This window comes from Tenebrio molitor, chromosome 7, assembly GCF_963966145.1.
Source record: "Tenebrio molitor chromosome 7, icTenMoli1.1, whole genome shotgun sequence".
NCBI lineage: Eukaryota > Metazoa > Arthropoda > Insecta > Coleoptera > Tenebrionidae > Tenebrio > Tenebrio molitor.
In genome coordinates this window covers 17,858,971-17,875,790 of record NC_091052.1, presented here as the reverse complement: position 1 = coordinate 17,875,790, position 16,820 = coordinate 17,858,971, and the positions used below count along the sequence as shown (strand labels likewise).

At 35.7% G+C, this 16,820-nt stretch overlaps 1 long non-coding RNA gene across 2 annotated transcripts; it reads right to left on the bottom strand.

The window, feature by feature from the left end:
* Positions 1 to 13,241: 13,241 nt before the first annotated feature.
* On the bottom strand, positions 13,242 to 16,560 carry LOC138135821 (uncharacterized). Of its 2 annotated transcripts, none has more exons than XR_011161090.1 (3): positions 14,883 to 16,560; positions 13,762 to 14,821; positions 13,242 to 13,703 (listed from the first exon to the last, which is right to left on the bottom strand). It is a non-coding gene; the product is annotated as an uncharacterized lncRNA (long non-coding RNA). The 2 variants fall into 2 exon arrangements; XR_011161089.1 differs by having other exon boundaries at positions 13,774 to 14,821; positions 14,883 to 16,559.
* Positions 16,561 to 16,820: the final 260 nt, after the last annotated feature.

Genomic DNA, 16,820 nt, shown 5'->3' with positions numbered 1-16,820 from the left:
AATATGTTAGGTTATGTCGCCCATTATTAATCAAAAATTTTTAACTGAAATGTTTTACTGGTTGCAGATATCTTTTTAATTAAAATTTACAAAAACACCACTAATAAAACCCAAACAAGTTACCAAATTTTTAATCGTTTAAAAATACAATATCAAAATATATTTTGAACTGCTCTTCTCATTCCCGTACTTTTATGTAGATACTTACACAGCAGATTTGTAGTTCACGGTTGGAGCACGAACTCATAGTCTCAATTTTTTTAGCCACTGTTCCCTCCGTACTCTGTTTTTGACTCCTAATATTAAATTGCTTGTTTAAATCCATTTTTTCTAGAACTTGAACAGCCGCTAACACAACACTTGTTACTGACCATGTTAAAGTATTAAAATAAACGTAAGTAACTGAACCAAGTTAAAAGATGTAACGAGAACAAAGAAATAAATGACAACACAAACGAAAACTGTAACGAAATAATAAGTTAGATGAATCTTGAACGAGGATTATTAAATATGCAGCAGAATAATGACACTAGTTTTTGTCAAATTACGTCAAATCATTTTTAGATTGTGTTTTTTTAATCCCCAGTTTGAGTAGATTGTGCGACAAGGACAGACATAAAAATCACTGATGGCGGTACCTCTATACGAAGTGTGTTGATCTAGTTACCTTAGTTAAAATGACTTTTCAACGTCAAGTGACAGTTCGAATAAATGACGTTTACAATTTAGTAACAAATAAAAATATTTTCTAGCGCGCCGGAATGATAGTACGTCGAGCGGCCGCCAGAATAGCGTCCCGGTCGGCTCAACCACATCTCAACCAGCACCTGACCATCTCCACTTTTGACTTTTGTCACTTTCATTTAAAAAATAGCGAGGCTATGATTAAATTAGCTTTTGGATGGCAGAACATCTAAACATTTATTTGTTAAAAAAAACCAAAATGTAAAAACGTTAACGCACAAGTAACTCAACAAATTAACAGAAATTGTCAAAGGAATTGTTCAAAGTGTTTTCCTTCGACTGCTGGACAATGTCCCAAGCAATCTTGAAAATTTCTTCGCGTGTTTTGTAAATGTCGCACTGTAATGGAATTACAAGCTTCAGTTATTCTTGCCCTTAATTTCTCCACAGTTTCTGGTTGACCTCTTATGCGTTTTTTTACTGTTGCCATAGGGAATTACATAATTGCATGGTAAAAATAATATCCTCTGTTAACTTATGATCCACTGCAGGTTTGGTGCTAATTTTTATTTTTGTAATAGATCATTAATAAGACTACGTAATGCATATTGTTTGAACAACGACAAGCAGTTTTATTTTACTAATTTTACTCTTCAAAATTGAAATTAATGAACGTAAATAATTTGACAAAAACGTAGTAGACGATATGGGAACAAAAATTAGATTTTATATTTTATTTTGTTATTTATTTTAATCATAGCCTCGAGGAGATCTCGCTATTTATTTTTTAAATGAAAGGGACAAAAGTCAAAAGTGGAGATGGTCAGGTGCTGGCTGGTTGAGCCGATAGGGACGCTATTCTGGCGACCGCTCGACGTACAAAATATTTTTTTCACAACTTTTTCGACAGTTTAAGATTTTGAATTGTAATCTATCCGATTGTTTAAAAAATCTTCAAACTTTGTTCCAAAAATGGTTTGAATATTTTCATCAGAACAAAAGTTAACAGGGGGTATAAGTTTTACCATGCAATTCCCTATGGCAACAGTTAAAAAAAATGCAGTGTATACATTTTTCTTAAGAATTTTAGCCTAAAGTGAATTACTTTAATTTAATCAGTAAAAAAATGTAACAATGCTTTTGAAATCAACAATGCCGAAACGGACAGCAAAACTAAAAAATTGTAATCAAGGTTCGCGCAGGGCAAGCAACTTTGAAAGTCGAAGTAACTTTCATACCAACAGAAAATCAGATTTTCATGCTTAGATGCACATTTACCTATATGAAACTAGCTGACCCGGCGAACTTCGTACCGCCTCAGAATCAATAAATGTTGTGTTAACTTATTAGCTGAATTGAATGAAGTTTTTTTATTAAGATAAAATGAATAATAAAAGCACTACGCCCTCTGACGTTCTGTGCCTCTGAGGAGATTATTGGTATTCACGTCACGTGATGTGTAAATGCGATTAAATGCGATGAATTTACGACAATTCATTGATAGAGTACTGAAAAATTAAGTTTTTTCGGTAAATTCATTTGCAATAAGTGAGAGTATAATGAGTAGTAGAGCAAATTGCTGTGTCTCGAGTTGTAACTAACTATACAGTGAATTTTTTAAAAATGAACCATAGGGATTGACCTGGTGTAAACTTTATTTCATGTCCGAAAAATAATTTTGAAATTAGCAATAGAAACACCATTGACGCGAAATAAAGTTTGTACTTTATACCATGTAAATCTCTATAGTTCATTGATAAAAAAATTCACTGTATAAAAATAATCCGGAATTAATAATCACCATAAACGGATTTTATATTTTAATGAGTTTGGTTGGGATACAGTCAACATCTGACGGGAAGAAAATATGGAAAATTAGATAAAAAATTGGAGAGAGAATTACTAAGCATATGCGTGTTTGTTGGAAACATTTTGTAGATGAAGATTTTGTTCCACTGGTTTGGACGCACTGTCCACTTGTTTGATAGTTTCGAGGTTAGGTATGCCGCACAGCAATAAATGTTCAACCCTAAAACAGCTTCCCCCGCGACGTAGCATTACTTGGGATAGCATTTAAATAATTACAGACACTTGACGTACTTAAATGCATAATTAGTTATACAGTTATACAATCTCTTGAGGGGTTAAACTATTTGAAGAGTTGAGTTCAATTTCGTTGTAAATTTTTTTTTCCTTTGACTATTTTCTAAGTTATACACATTTTAAAATAAGCAAATTTGGCAACATCGGTTGGTATGCACAATCAACTAAACCAATTCTCCTTTGAGTTCAATGTTGCCACTGTTATTTTAGCGTATTTTGGTAGGTCATTACTCTAAAAAGAATTACTTCGGTGTTGTTCCACTACCTAAAGGGGTCTTGGAAAAAGTAACATTGTAAAGTAATTTATGATTCAGCTGTAAAATGTGGTAATAAAGGAGATACATCTCTTTGAAATTACCATATTTAAGAGCAAGTTATACAAAATTTGTTTGTCCGATCAAATTTTGTATTGAGATTTACCTTCTAGACTTCTATTCTTTAAGACCCTTAGGAGATTGGGCGCCATTTTTGAGACACCCTATATACAGGTGCGATAAACTGAATAAGTGAATAAGCACATTTCTAGCGTTAGCCATGACCATGACATAGCAGCGGGTATGTTCGCAATTTCTGCACGGATGTTGGCCTCGGTGTGGTCGGATTGCGGCCATGGTCATATAGTCCTACAGAAACTCTAGTGGAATTCGACTTTGGTTGTAAATTTATGTTTGTCACTTGAAAAATAGAATTTTATGCTGCAGCAATAATCCTACTGATAAATGCTAATGAGGGTTGTCAGTTTGGGGTTCGCAATGTTAGCTTCAGGCACGAATGTTACAGGTAGTGGTAGCTGTATTTATGACAACGGTTATTACTTGATAATAAAATCTTATTCTTGGGTTGTTATTGTTAAATTTACAACCAAAGCCGAATTCCACTAGAGTTTCTGTAGGACTATACTTACTCTGTACATGGATGGCCGTTTTGCGGCGGATTTGAAATTGTACCTGAAAAGGTAGGGGACGGATTGCGGCCGGTCGGCGAAATTACTATGCATCTTTTTATTTAATCCTAAAACGTCTATTACTTAGCTTAAAAGCCCTGTTATAAATATCCAGCTTTTCAAAACTATGGTTAGTCTTATATCGAGTGTTTTTTTTTAATTTCACTTCACAGTAGACGTTGAAGAGTCGATTGTGGACGCACCACTCGTGTAGAGTACGTTCACAATCGACTCTTTAACGCCTACTATGAGGTGAAAAAAAAAACGATATTGGTTAACCACACAAGTGGGGAAGTGAAGATGGAAGTGATATTTAGTAAACGTGGTGAAGAGTTCATTCTTTTAGAGTCCTTTAAATACATACTCTGAAAAAAGTACTACCAAGCAAGAGGTGAACTGGTGTTGCACATTGAAGAGCTGCAATGTCAAAATCTATGTAAACGCAAGTCGAAAAGTTATATCACTTTTTCAGGTGCATTTTAAACGGAAGATTTATAAGTCCATCGCCACAATCCGGCCCTGCCCCTTTTTACGCGAATGCTATCACTGCTGCAATCCGGCCATCACCTTTCCAGGTACCATTTTAAACGGGAGATTTAAAAGTTGACCATCGCCGCAATCCGGCCCTGCCCGTTGGCCTTGTAGGGCCCTTTGATGGTTGATATAAACGCGAGATTTCAAAAAAAAAAAACACAAACAAAATTGCAAGGGGACAAAACGGGCGAGCGGACTCTCTACGACAAATTGCCCCTTATAATAATAATAATAATAATAATCATTTATTTGCCCAACAGAATCAAATTCCAATTACAGGACAAAAAATAAAAAGAAATTCAAACCTATAAATCTAAATCTAATTCTAAATAATTAGCTCTTCAAGAATGAAAGATACGAAGAGAAGCTACTTAGTGGAATGACAAGCTTGATTTAGGAGCTACAATCAGTGTGTTTTCTAATCTAAATACTATATCACTATACGAATCAATGAAAAGATCAGAAGTTGCGTTAATTTTGTTTCCCACAGCCTGTAGTTTAATAATCGGTGAATTTAACATGAGATTGGTTTTGGCTTTGGGAGACAAAAATAAATTGTGATGCCTTGAATTATACGTTGGTACATACAGTCGTAGATATGATAACAACTCACTACAGTCAGCTTTGCCTCTCAGTATATTTAGTAAAAATTTTGTAAAGTTAATACTGCGCCTGTATTCTAAGAGATCAAGTCCACAGATATTTAAGAGTACAGTATGGTTGCAACCTCTTGCAGGAAAATGACCGTAAACAGTACTGAATATATATTTTGCGGCTTTTCGTTGAACCTTCTCAATACGCATTCTCTGGTAATTATAGAATGGTGACCAAATAAGGACGCAGTACTCTAGTTTTGATCTGATATAAGCGATGTACAAGCGTACTAGAACTTCTGAGGATCGGAGACAAAGCGTAGATCTAATAATGAAACCCAACATTTTCAAAGATGAATTGGTGATCAAGTTTATGTGTTCGTTAAAGTTAAGTTTTTCGTCAAATGTCACTCCGAGATCCTTATGCTGACTCGTTCTCAGCAAAATGGTATTTTGAATGTTGTAATCATAAGCTATTCTTTGTTTTTTTCTTGAGAATGTCATAATGCTGCATTTCGCAATGTTTAGTTGCAGATCATTCTCAGCACACCATACGCTGATGACTGATGATTGAGGTGAGACTCCAGTTCTTCGTCTTGTCGCACTCCCGGTTTGTCTGAAATCATGGTCTGAACGTAATGACCCATGTAAGTATGTAACAATTGATTTCTGGTTCGGAACACGACCCAACATATAAGCGATTTTGGAAGGGTTGCGATCACAGAATATCAGTTTGCAAAGTAGACCTTGACGGCAAACACAGGCTTTCTACTCTTCCAACGCATGATGGCAGCTGGCAGGGGTAGCTTCCGAATGAGACCACTCCCGCCCCATTACGACCCCTACAGTCTGAATAGGGCGCATTTCAAAAAAGGAAGTTATGTTGTCGCACCCTGTACAATGCAATAGTACGTGTTGTTGATCAGTGATCACCATTGATCACACTTGGTGTTAAAACTCAGCTGACGTTAAATCTCAATTAAGTTCAAATTGTCGATGCGCGCAAAATGACAGATTGTGACAGATGACATAACCTTTCAAAATAAATTTTCTTCATAATTTTTTTTTCGTTAGTTATTCGATGTTTTAATAGTTATTCTGCTAATCGGGGCGAAGACAAATCAAACAATATAAATATCATAAAAATCTGTCCAGTCGTTCTTGAGTTATAAACTAACCCGACTTTGTTTTATATACAGTTTTATGTACAGTTGGCTTCAAAAAAAACGGGAAATAAAATTTGACCTAATGTGAATTGAAAATTTAATTTGTCAATTTATGTCGATTTGTGCCTGTCTGACAGTAGTATTTTTGACACATAAGTGCAGTTTTTTAACCTAAATTCTAAAAGGCTGTTTCAAACTATAAAAATTTAATAAAATCTGACAGAACTTTTTCTGACAGTTCCCGTTTTTTTTTTGAGGCCAACCGTATAGAGATTGAGTATAGTATACTTGATTTTTTTTCGAAGAAAAAATTTCCAATACCTAATGCTATTTCATTTATTTTATTTTCGCGGTTACTATTAAATGCATTCTAACATGAGGCACATCGTTGGATTCAGAAAAATAATCTCTTTCAAAATTGAATGACTTTTTGAAAAAAAAAATCTATGTTGGGCTTATTCCTAGTGTTTTTAAAGTGATTTATTACAGTGTACTGACCCAGTTTAAAATTTAAATTTTAATTGCCGGTACCGCCACGAGAGCGCGCCAAATGTGAAGGTACTAGCGGCTAGATTAGGAACTAAGGGATGGGGTTGGTAATCCTGGGGAGTTGGCAACAGGGAGAGCGGAAATATAGCGGGGGTGAAGCGGTCTCTCGCGCGCGTGGTTGAAGGGGGGGTAGATCACTTTTGTTTGGTTTTTCGAAACGAACACACCGTGCGAAGAGCGAGCCATATTCCAAAATTTGTAAGTTAAATCTGAATCAATTACACTACCGTCCCGAGTAGATATTTTGGGTCCCCGTGAGGAATCCGACGTTTTAATTCACCCCGGGTAATTTGTCCCACGTTCGTTTTCTTTTTGTGTTTTTTTTTGGGACCAGGACCGCGTGGTAAGGGTATGTCGGAAATATCATTTTGTTTCTTTCGAGAAGCGCCCATTTGTAAATTTTAAGCGTTATCCCTAAGTTTTCCCCGGGAGGTTCATTTTCTTTAACAATCTGGTAATTTCAAAAATTAGTAGCCGCGGGCGTCCATTTTGTTTTGCTTGGACTAACATTTTCTAACGGCACTCGACCAGCCAGCGATTATTGGTGCCCTTTAAGGTTGTACTATGGTCAAGAAAAAAATTACCTTACATTCAAAAAATCTGAAAAAATTACCAGCGCTTACAAATAATTCAAGTTTAATATAAGATTAATTTAAAAAAAATCTTCCGTCCAGTTTCTTAAAAAAAATAGAAAAACCATGTTTTTAACCACATTTTATTTTTTATATTAAAAATGGGATGATAAATTTTAATGAAAATCCAACATCAGGTTACAATAGCTTTTCTGTAGGTGTTCCATTTTTTTGAGTGATTTTGAATGTACAGTTTTTGCATAAAAAAATAAAAAAGCGCCGATTCGAAATCAAGCAAAAATACCTTAATTAAAACTAAAAACCCATTGTACAGTTTGTAAATACAATGAAAAGAAAATGTAAGTCAAATGATTGGCTGCAATTATGTTTTTTTCCTCAAAAAAAGCATTTTCAGATTATAATTTCAAAATGCGACACTACTAATGCAACACTGCACAGTAGCGTCCCCATAGCCTGGACGGATATCTGCTCAACTACTACCTCCAATGTCATCAGTGCCATCTGCAAACTGATAGATAGACAAACAGTTTATTTATTTGAAGAAACTGTAAAATGGATTGGGTTTTTCCCAAAATACGTCCACTGGGTACTATTTATTGCTTTATGGTCCTTTGAATTCTAAACATTGTCATTGAGGACGAGGACATAATGGGGCCAAAGCAAATTTCTATGAAAGAAGGAATGGCTAACATAAAATCCCAAGGCGCCTATCAGTTTGGACCCGAGCGGTTTTTAAAAGTCTGTAAACAAAAAACACCTGGTTAACGACTGAAAAACCAAGTAAAAAATCACACTTGTCTTTTGAGAAAAATACTTCTAAAAAAATCAAGGCAACGATTCGCATTACGGTTTATCCTGTGCCAAACCTGATATGCAGGAAAGCGAAGTCAATTTTTTAATTGATAAACAAATAAAACTTTTTTTAAATGTGTCTTTTGATGAGCAGAAAATTATTCAAAAAAAAAAAACTAAAGACTAATGCGACGATTGGTTCGCAGAAAGAAAATGACCAAAAGCTAAAACTCAACAAAAAACATTTTTTTTTTCAAATTCAGGGACAATTATTTGTGACCCAGCGCAAATACTGCGATTTTATAGTTTGGACTTCAAAAGGAATCAACGTTGAAACTGTTGAAACGATAGTGGTACGAGTAGGTGATCAATTTATGAAAAATATCCTTCCAAAATTAAAACATTTTTATTTTAAAAGCACTGTTCAATCTTTAGATACCTTCCTCAACCTCGAGTTAGCGGTGCCGGACCCTTCCGGCTACCTGGAAATGTATAAATACCAAATATTTTGTGGAGTGCAGAACTCCAGAGTAAATAGAGATTCGTTCTCTGTTTATCGGTCACGTGTTCAAAAACGCTTGAAGCACTAGCCCCGAACTGGTCGACAGCAGACACGAACGTAATATGAAATTACGAGATTCAAATTAATTTTTTGATTATTGAAACTTAAATGTCATCATTTTTTGACGCTTGTAGAAAAAAATTATAGTTAAAATTTATTTATTTTCAATATACCGGGTGATCAAAAAGGACTGTTTGAGTTGGCAATACAATTAAGAGAATTTTGTTATTCGGCTGTTTGCAATAGGTACTGCAACCGGATACGTCTTTTGACAGAAATTTGACGTGGAATCAACAGCAACAAAATTGTAGGTTATGTATGTATAAAAATCAATGTACAAAAAAAACAATTCAGCGCGAATTCTCTGCCGTAAATGTCGATTTTAGTGACCCCACTGAAAAACAATTTTACGTTAAAAACTAAATTATTAGTTATTTGGATTATTTGGAAGTCCAGAAAATGATATTTTGCGAGTGTGAGTGATATTGCGTAGCCGAGGCGAAGCAACACGAGCACTCGCAAAACATTTTCTGGACGTGTAATCCACAAAATTTTTCATGCCGACAAATTTAAATCATTTTTAAAAAATAAAAAATTTGTTTCACTAGCGGAATCGAACCCGCGACCCTCGCGTCCCTGAGCCTAAACAAAGTCTGTTGGCTGTATTCAATGCTGCCTGGCCACGGTCGCTTTTGTAAGTACTAGGCCGGGAATTTTACGTTCCCGGCGGATTTTGAATCATGCAAAACCGTCGATAACGGCCGACGGCATGAAAAATATTTTGGAGTAAAATTTGTCATTTTGTCGAAAAAAATGTTATGTAAGGCAACAATTTTTTTTATTCATCGTTTAGATAGTAGGAAGGTCTATCAAAAAGAGAAAAAAAAAGTGGAGGTTGTAATTTAAAAAATTTAATTAAAAATAAAAAAAAAACAATCATGACGTCGTTGTGCAAAAATACATTACGTCATAAGTAAAATTTTTATGTTATAAGGTGGCTAATTAAAAAATAAAATTGACTTGTCCGAGCGTTTTGCCTGAAAACATTAAATAACGTTATTATAAATTTTGTTCCTTGGTTTATCACCACACTGTATATGAAAAAATATGATTAAGTAATTAAGTAACGATATGCTGGAGGCCACAGGCAGGGTTATAAAGAGAAAATACCTCACTTTAAAGACAAAGTAAAGTGTTCATTGATGTAAAAAGTAAATGGTCAAACTTTGGGGAAGATGCCAGTTTAGCGAATGGTTGAGGAGATTTTTGCCATAAGTTGACAAATCCACTTTTAATTTAAATTGACCTATTTAAAATGTTAGCTTCAATCTCTTTCAGATATCTGAAGGGGAAATACGGAAAATTTTGAAAGAAGGTTTTCAAAATTTGCCGGGGAGTAAACGAGGAATTAAACAGAAAAATGAAAGTTTTTGGAGTTGCACATTAAAGAAAGATCTACAAATCAAAATTTATCATTGGAATTCTCAGAACGAATATTTTACTTTAGATAAAAGACTAGCTAATTGTTGTTAAAAATACATTCACATTCGTCTAAATAATATTTTTTATTTTCTGTTTAATTTATCATTTTTTTTTTTTTAATAATAGTAGTAGGGCTTAGGTTGTATCAAAAATCTTTAAATTGGTGAAGAAAAAAATTCCTATATCAAAATATAATTTAGTTTTCTCTGGAGCGAGTGTAAGTGGGCCAACTGAAGCTGGACGGGGCTCGTATACCTATTAACAGGATTATACCCTCAGTAAAAATATAAATTATACCCATAGCTTCGGGCGGAAAGGAGGTGAAGGGAAGCGGTCGAGTTTGAATCCACCTACCGGTCAATAGACATAACAACAATTGTGCTTGGACATCAACCCTTCTTATTTCTATAAGGAAATTGAAATCTGTAAAGGGAAGGATAGAAGGTTGGTGTGTTGCCTATACGCCAACTATCAGAGTGTGAAACTTCAGAGCCATCTTGCGTTGGTGAAACGTAATATTTTTAGGCATTGTACAACCTTAAAGTTTTTTTATTTTATCGTTATTTAACTTTGCGCTTTATTCTCTTTTATTTGCTCATTGTTTAATGTTGCGTTTTGCTTTGCTTATTTTATCATTGTTGAACATGGCGATTAGTTTTGCTGAATTTTCTCATCGTTTAATGTTACTCTTTGTTCGATTGAATTAAACTCTGGTTCTTCTTTGTGTTGTTGCTAGATTTCGGAAAAGTTAAAGTTAAAATGTAAGTACGATCACATGGGGGCTAGGTGACATTCAGGAGGTCGGGGGGTTGTTTAGTCAAATTTCCGTGGGGGCGACGGTTATGCAGGACCGTATAACGGAGGCGGAACAAGTTCTGCTGTATGCGACTCTGAGAAGTTGACGTGAAGCCCCCGTCGCAGTTATAGGGACCTCGGGAGTTTGTCGGTAAAGTGCGTCTATCGATATTTTGAAACGACTCTTTAAACACTCGTTAACATTTTGAGTCGTTTATGATGGTCTCATTACTAGGGCATTATTTACCTACCCTGTAACAAAAACTCTCGATGGTACCTGCGGATTATTGAGGATCGGTTACTCACTACTTTTACGACAATCTTTGTTAGCCGGTAATAAACCAATGAAGGAAGCAAAAGGTCGTTTTAAAATATCGATAGACGCACGCTAAACGGTTGCTAGGGGAAGGTGGAACAAGTTCTGCTGTATGCGACTCTGAGAAGCTCATCGAACGCTTATATCACTCGGAATTGGTCGGTAAACAGTAGTCCGACACGCGATACCCCTCGTACCTATAAATGTCGCTGCTTTCAAGACGATTCAGGTTGTTTTTCTGAGCCCCCTCACGGCCGAAAGTTTGTTACTTCCAGCTCTAAGCTCCCGTTGGCGTACCTTGACCGCGTAGTTCCAAATTAAACATTGTTTTTGTCATTAATCGAATTGTAAAATATGAGTAATACCTGGGATACGGTTTTTGAAGAGGGTTTTTCCTCCGTCCCTGTCTGTAATAACTGCACCATAATTTGTTCACTTGTTTTGCAAGCTTTAACCTGTCATTTTGTCTGTTACGTACCCGTTTTCTGTTATTTTAAATATTGTTGCATTCATCTTGTCGTTTATCTTTGTGATGTACTCAACCAGTTAATTTCTTGTACTTCGTTAAACTTAGTTTCTGTCTTTTTGGATTCGTTTCATTTTTTTTTTTCATCAAAGTTATTACAGGCATTTTTAATAAAAGGTATTTTGCGTCCCTCACATGTGTGTTTTATTTGCGGCACTCTCCCAACTGGAACCCTCATCGTTTGCATTCCGAACCTTTTTCCGCCAAAAGAAAGACACAACGTAGAGCTCCTCCGATTCGATGACGATCACGACCACATTTGTTACCGTTTTGCGCAGGTACGATTATTTAGCGGAAAAAGTAATGTATTCAGATCATTACAACAGATTTTGTTTTATTTAAATCGAGCCATAAATAACGGAGATATAGTTTGCGGCGTTTTTTAGGAAACAGCCCATTGAGAAGTAGGCAACCAATAAAACTACTGTGCAAACCAAACAATAAAAAAAACTTGTTTTGTTTAAATAGATCACATAACCTTAATACAGCAGCACGTTGGTGGCTAAGCGGTTGGTGCGCCAGTTTCAAATTAATACATTCGAGTTCGAATCTCTGTGCCGGCCGCATCATTTTTTTCAGGGATCGTAGAATTGCGTCTTATAAAATTGATCCTAATACATATAACTAGAAATGGCCAAAAATACTGCGTTCCGGGCAATTTATGCATGAATGGGAACGAAAGTAAATCACAAATTGTCCGAATTGTCGTATATATATAAGTGGAAGGAAAATGGGAAAGAATGAAATGGCTCACATTAGACTTAAAAAACGAAAAATCGACAAATTCAACGATAAGATAGAGAATTGCTTACGCGATGTGGATGGCCTAAATCTCTTTCAATACTTCATCACGAACATACATAAAGATGATAATATCTCGAAGGCGTTCGAGTTATGGATGAAGGCAGACCGGTCAAAGACGTTACGTACTCTCGCCGATTATGATCAGAAGATTGATTATGTGAAGCAGCAATGTTGTCAAATATTGGGTACAGTTCACCATAGATTTATTCATTATTTGCGTACAGAGCATCCACAAAAAAGATTCAAACTTCTAAGGAAATTACGTTCTAAGGTTGGCTAAAGTGGCAGCTCTCAGGGGGGCGGGGCTCTAGGGTGCGCCTGCGCCGTGCGCGCTCCCAGAATCCAGAAATTCATAAAGGAAATAAGGAAAATACACTATATTTTATTTATATTTTAAGAGATTTCATTCAAACTTGGAATATGTAAGGAACCATTAATTATTGAACTTATTTTAACAAATTAAAAACAAAGAGACACTGCTCCATTCATTATCAATGTGCATCTAGTAGGCAATGGAAATATAAGTGCACATTTAGCTTTCTCACCAGAAAAGTTACTAGCCGTTGACAAATGACAGTAATATGACATGAGCGCGAGCGACTGGCCCCCCGCTTCCAATTCTAACCTTAAAATGATTGACTTTTGCTCAAATTTGTTTATTGTTGATAAATTACACGGAAAATACAAATTAATTGTTGTAGCTAACGTAACGTTAACAAGGACAAAATAGCTTCTACTTAAAAAATTACCTGTTACGAGTCTGAAATATTCAATGTATAGTATTAACATGAGTGTAATCTATTTTTTAACTTTTATTGAACAGTTTCTAACAATACAATATTAATTTAAAGGTAATAAGACGAAAAAAAATCAATAAATTAAAATGTACCTCTTCCTTGTGGAATGCAAGTGTAACAATACATTCTTGAAACATCAGTTAACTTATAAAACTACAACCAAAACGTGTAAGTGTATTTGAATACATAATTGAATTTAGTGCTAAATTTGTTCCATCATTTAAATGCATTCCTTACAAATAGGGGTCAATCTCCTAGTGTGTACATTTTCTGTAACTTGTTCTGGCTCCTCATCAGTCATATCCTGTTCTGATTCTGAACCCTCATCTTGAATTTCTAACTGATCTTCTACATCAGTTTCGCTATGATCAGCCACTTCTATGCTAGAATCAACTTCCTTAAAAAGAAGCTGGAGTCATCTCTGTTCTTCTTCATAACTGTACTTGGCCATTTTCTAATGAGTCCTTTTAAAAAGTATCGATAATTATATTAATTATGCTAAAGAATAAATTGAGGACTTACTTTTTTACTTACAGCATGTGTCCACTTTCTTAAATGAGTAGCCAATTGATTTTATTATCTTATATGTATAAGGTTGTTCTACATCGAGACACTCGGTTGCATGTTTATGAATGTCTGATATTGTTACATGTTCATTTTTCTTAATTTTGGTGAACATAAGATAATTTAATTCTTGTTTAAAAGAAAATTCAACGACTACTTTTCTTCCTGACTTTAATGCAGGTTGATATGGTTTTCCCATGGAGGTAGTATTAACAGGAGGGAGCACTATTTGAAAAATGCGGAAATACAGCGTAAATGCGCACTGCTATAAAGTGGTACTAAATACAGAGCGCACCATGTGCCTTTCCAGTGGCGTGGTAAAATTGGTATTTTTCGCTCTCTTTGCAATTCTTCTGAATTACAAAAAGTTCAAAAATAAGAACGGTAATTGTTCACTTTAACTACTTCTGGAATTTTCGCGTTTTTTCTGGCTAGACAACCTCAGGACGTCCTCCTACATCGTTTCCCACCAGTCAAACCTTGTGCAAATGAAAATTTTCCTTACCCTTTAGTTATACTAAGACTTGGCGCGACCTTGATGCGACCTTGAAAAACAACAAGAGAAAAAAAAGCATTTGCACAAGGTTTGAATGGTGGGACATGATCTAGGAGGACGCCCTGAGGCTGTCTAGCCAGAAAAAACGCGAAAATTCCAGAAGTAGTTAAAGTGAACAATTACCATAACAACAAAAACAATAAAACAACACCCAAACACGGAGAAAATTCATACCAAAACCACTCACACGTAAAGCCGAAGGTAAAATAACTGCAATGCCCAAATTCCCCAAATTACTCTTGTTGAGCACGCCACTGAAAAGATTCGAGCAGTGGGCCAACAGTGTCATTAACGCTGGCGGCTAGTTTAAGAAGAGTCATAAAGTGGTACTAGAGAGTGGCCGACTGGTACCGCATCTAAAGCATTGACGGTATAGGGAATGCTCCCTCCTGTTAATACTACCTCCATGGGTTTTCCAAACTTCTTTTCTGCTAATACTTTTTGAACAGTTTGAACACTAACCTAAAAAATTATTATTTAGTATAGGTAACAAGTAAATATAAATAATAAATATTAATTTTACCTGGAATATTAAAGTCACTCTATTAAGGCTTGCTGCTGAAACGTTAGAATTCTTCATAAGCTCATTGTGGCAACGAAAAATTGCTTCAAATTCTCGTGCAATTAAATCAGCCATTCCTTTGTATGCAAACGGAACTTTTAAATCAAGAAAACTCAGAAACTCACAAAGAACAACAACTTTCAGATACGATGATAACTACGAAGTCTGATTAAGTTTTGAAAGAACGCTGAACGGTAAACGGTTGGCCGTTGGCGCGTTGACATTGTTGGCAACCATAACAAAACAAAGCACTAGATGCGGGCCTTTAGTCAGGGTCGCCAAACTAAATTCAGCTTTCCATAGCCGCCTATGATGCACATTTATAATAAATGGAGTATACTAACATGTGCAAAAATAAAGAGTTTGAAATCAAATTGGATTAAAAAAAGTCTGACAACTTGGCTAATTTGTATCAATTGTGATGTTAATATCTGGTGTGGCTTCCTCTTGCCTGCCAAGCGTCGTTGCAGGTTTCGAATAAGCCTTCGCAACCCATCTTGGGGAAAATTGACCCGTTCTTCAACTAAAGCCTATGCCAACTATTCAGTTGTAATTGGAGGATTTGAACGTCCTCGAACACGTTTCCCTAATTGTTCCCAAAGCCCAAACATGTTCGATTGGATTTATGTCTGCGCTGCATGCGGGTTAATTCATTTTACGGATATTGTGATCATCAAGATAATCAGTGACGATGTGAGTAATGTGCTGTCTGGTATCACCTTGCATAAAAACAAAATTTTGATCTTGGAATCATTTGACGTTCTAAAATCTCATCAATGTACCTTCGAGCTGTTAGGCCACCATTGCGAAGAAAAGCAAGGTCCTTGCGAGTGTTTATTGTTATTCCACACCACACCATTATGAATCCACCACCAAAAGGGACAGTTTCATGCACTGTATTTGACATGAAATGTTCTAAAGCCCTCATCCAGACTCTTACACCTTCACCATTACCTGACAGAACAAACTTGGACTCATCACTAAACATGACAGGAGTCAATGACGAAGTTGCCAGTTTAAGTGTTTTCTTTCAAATTCAAATCTTCTTTAACGATGTTCTCTGGTCAATTTGGGCAATTTTGCAGAACGTCTTGCTCTCAATTCAGCCTCTCTTAACCTATTGCATACTGTTTGGTCACTAATTCTTGTTCCTCTTGTCCTCACTAGATGTTTTTGCAGGTTCCGCGCAGTATGTGTGCGATTTCGAAGGGCTTGCAATCGCAAAAAACGCTCATCACCTGCCGTAGTTTTACTCTTTGGGCCTGTACCTGCTCGCCTTGTTACGGTACCTGTTTTTCGGTATTGTTTCCAAAGCTTCCACACAGTTTCCTGCACAACCCCAAGCTGTTTGGCAACATAAAGTTGTGAATGTCCTTCTTCGCGTAACGTTACAGCTCTATTAACTTCTGTCGACGTTAATTGCTGAGCCATTGCTTCTTTTAAATGTTAGTGAACTGTCAGAATGATCTAATATTGTTTAAGACTAAAATGGTCCAAAGTCTGTTTAAACATTTCTACTTAAGTGATTTTTTTTCATTTTAGTTTTTGTACTGTTCGAACATTTGAGGCTCTAAGTTGATTATAACAAGGAGCATTCGCGTACAATTTTGTAATTACTTTAATAAATGATGGTTCAATAGACACTCCAAGTTTGATTCAAATCCCTTAAAATATAAAATAAATATCGAAGTTTAAAAAAGTGACTACTTTTATTTTTTGAGTAGTGTATTTTTTTCTATTTTGCACCTATAACACAGTCAATATAACACTCAAACGGGTTTCAAAAAGGAGCTCTTTTCGATACGCGTTGCAGGAACATTTACTTAAAATTTTAATGTTGGCAGTGACTCGTAGTGAGTTGTTGCTGGGTGATCACACATTTCACGACACTTTAAATTC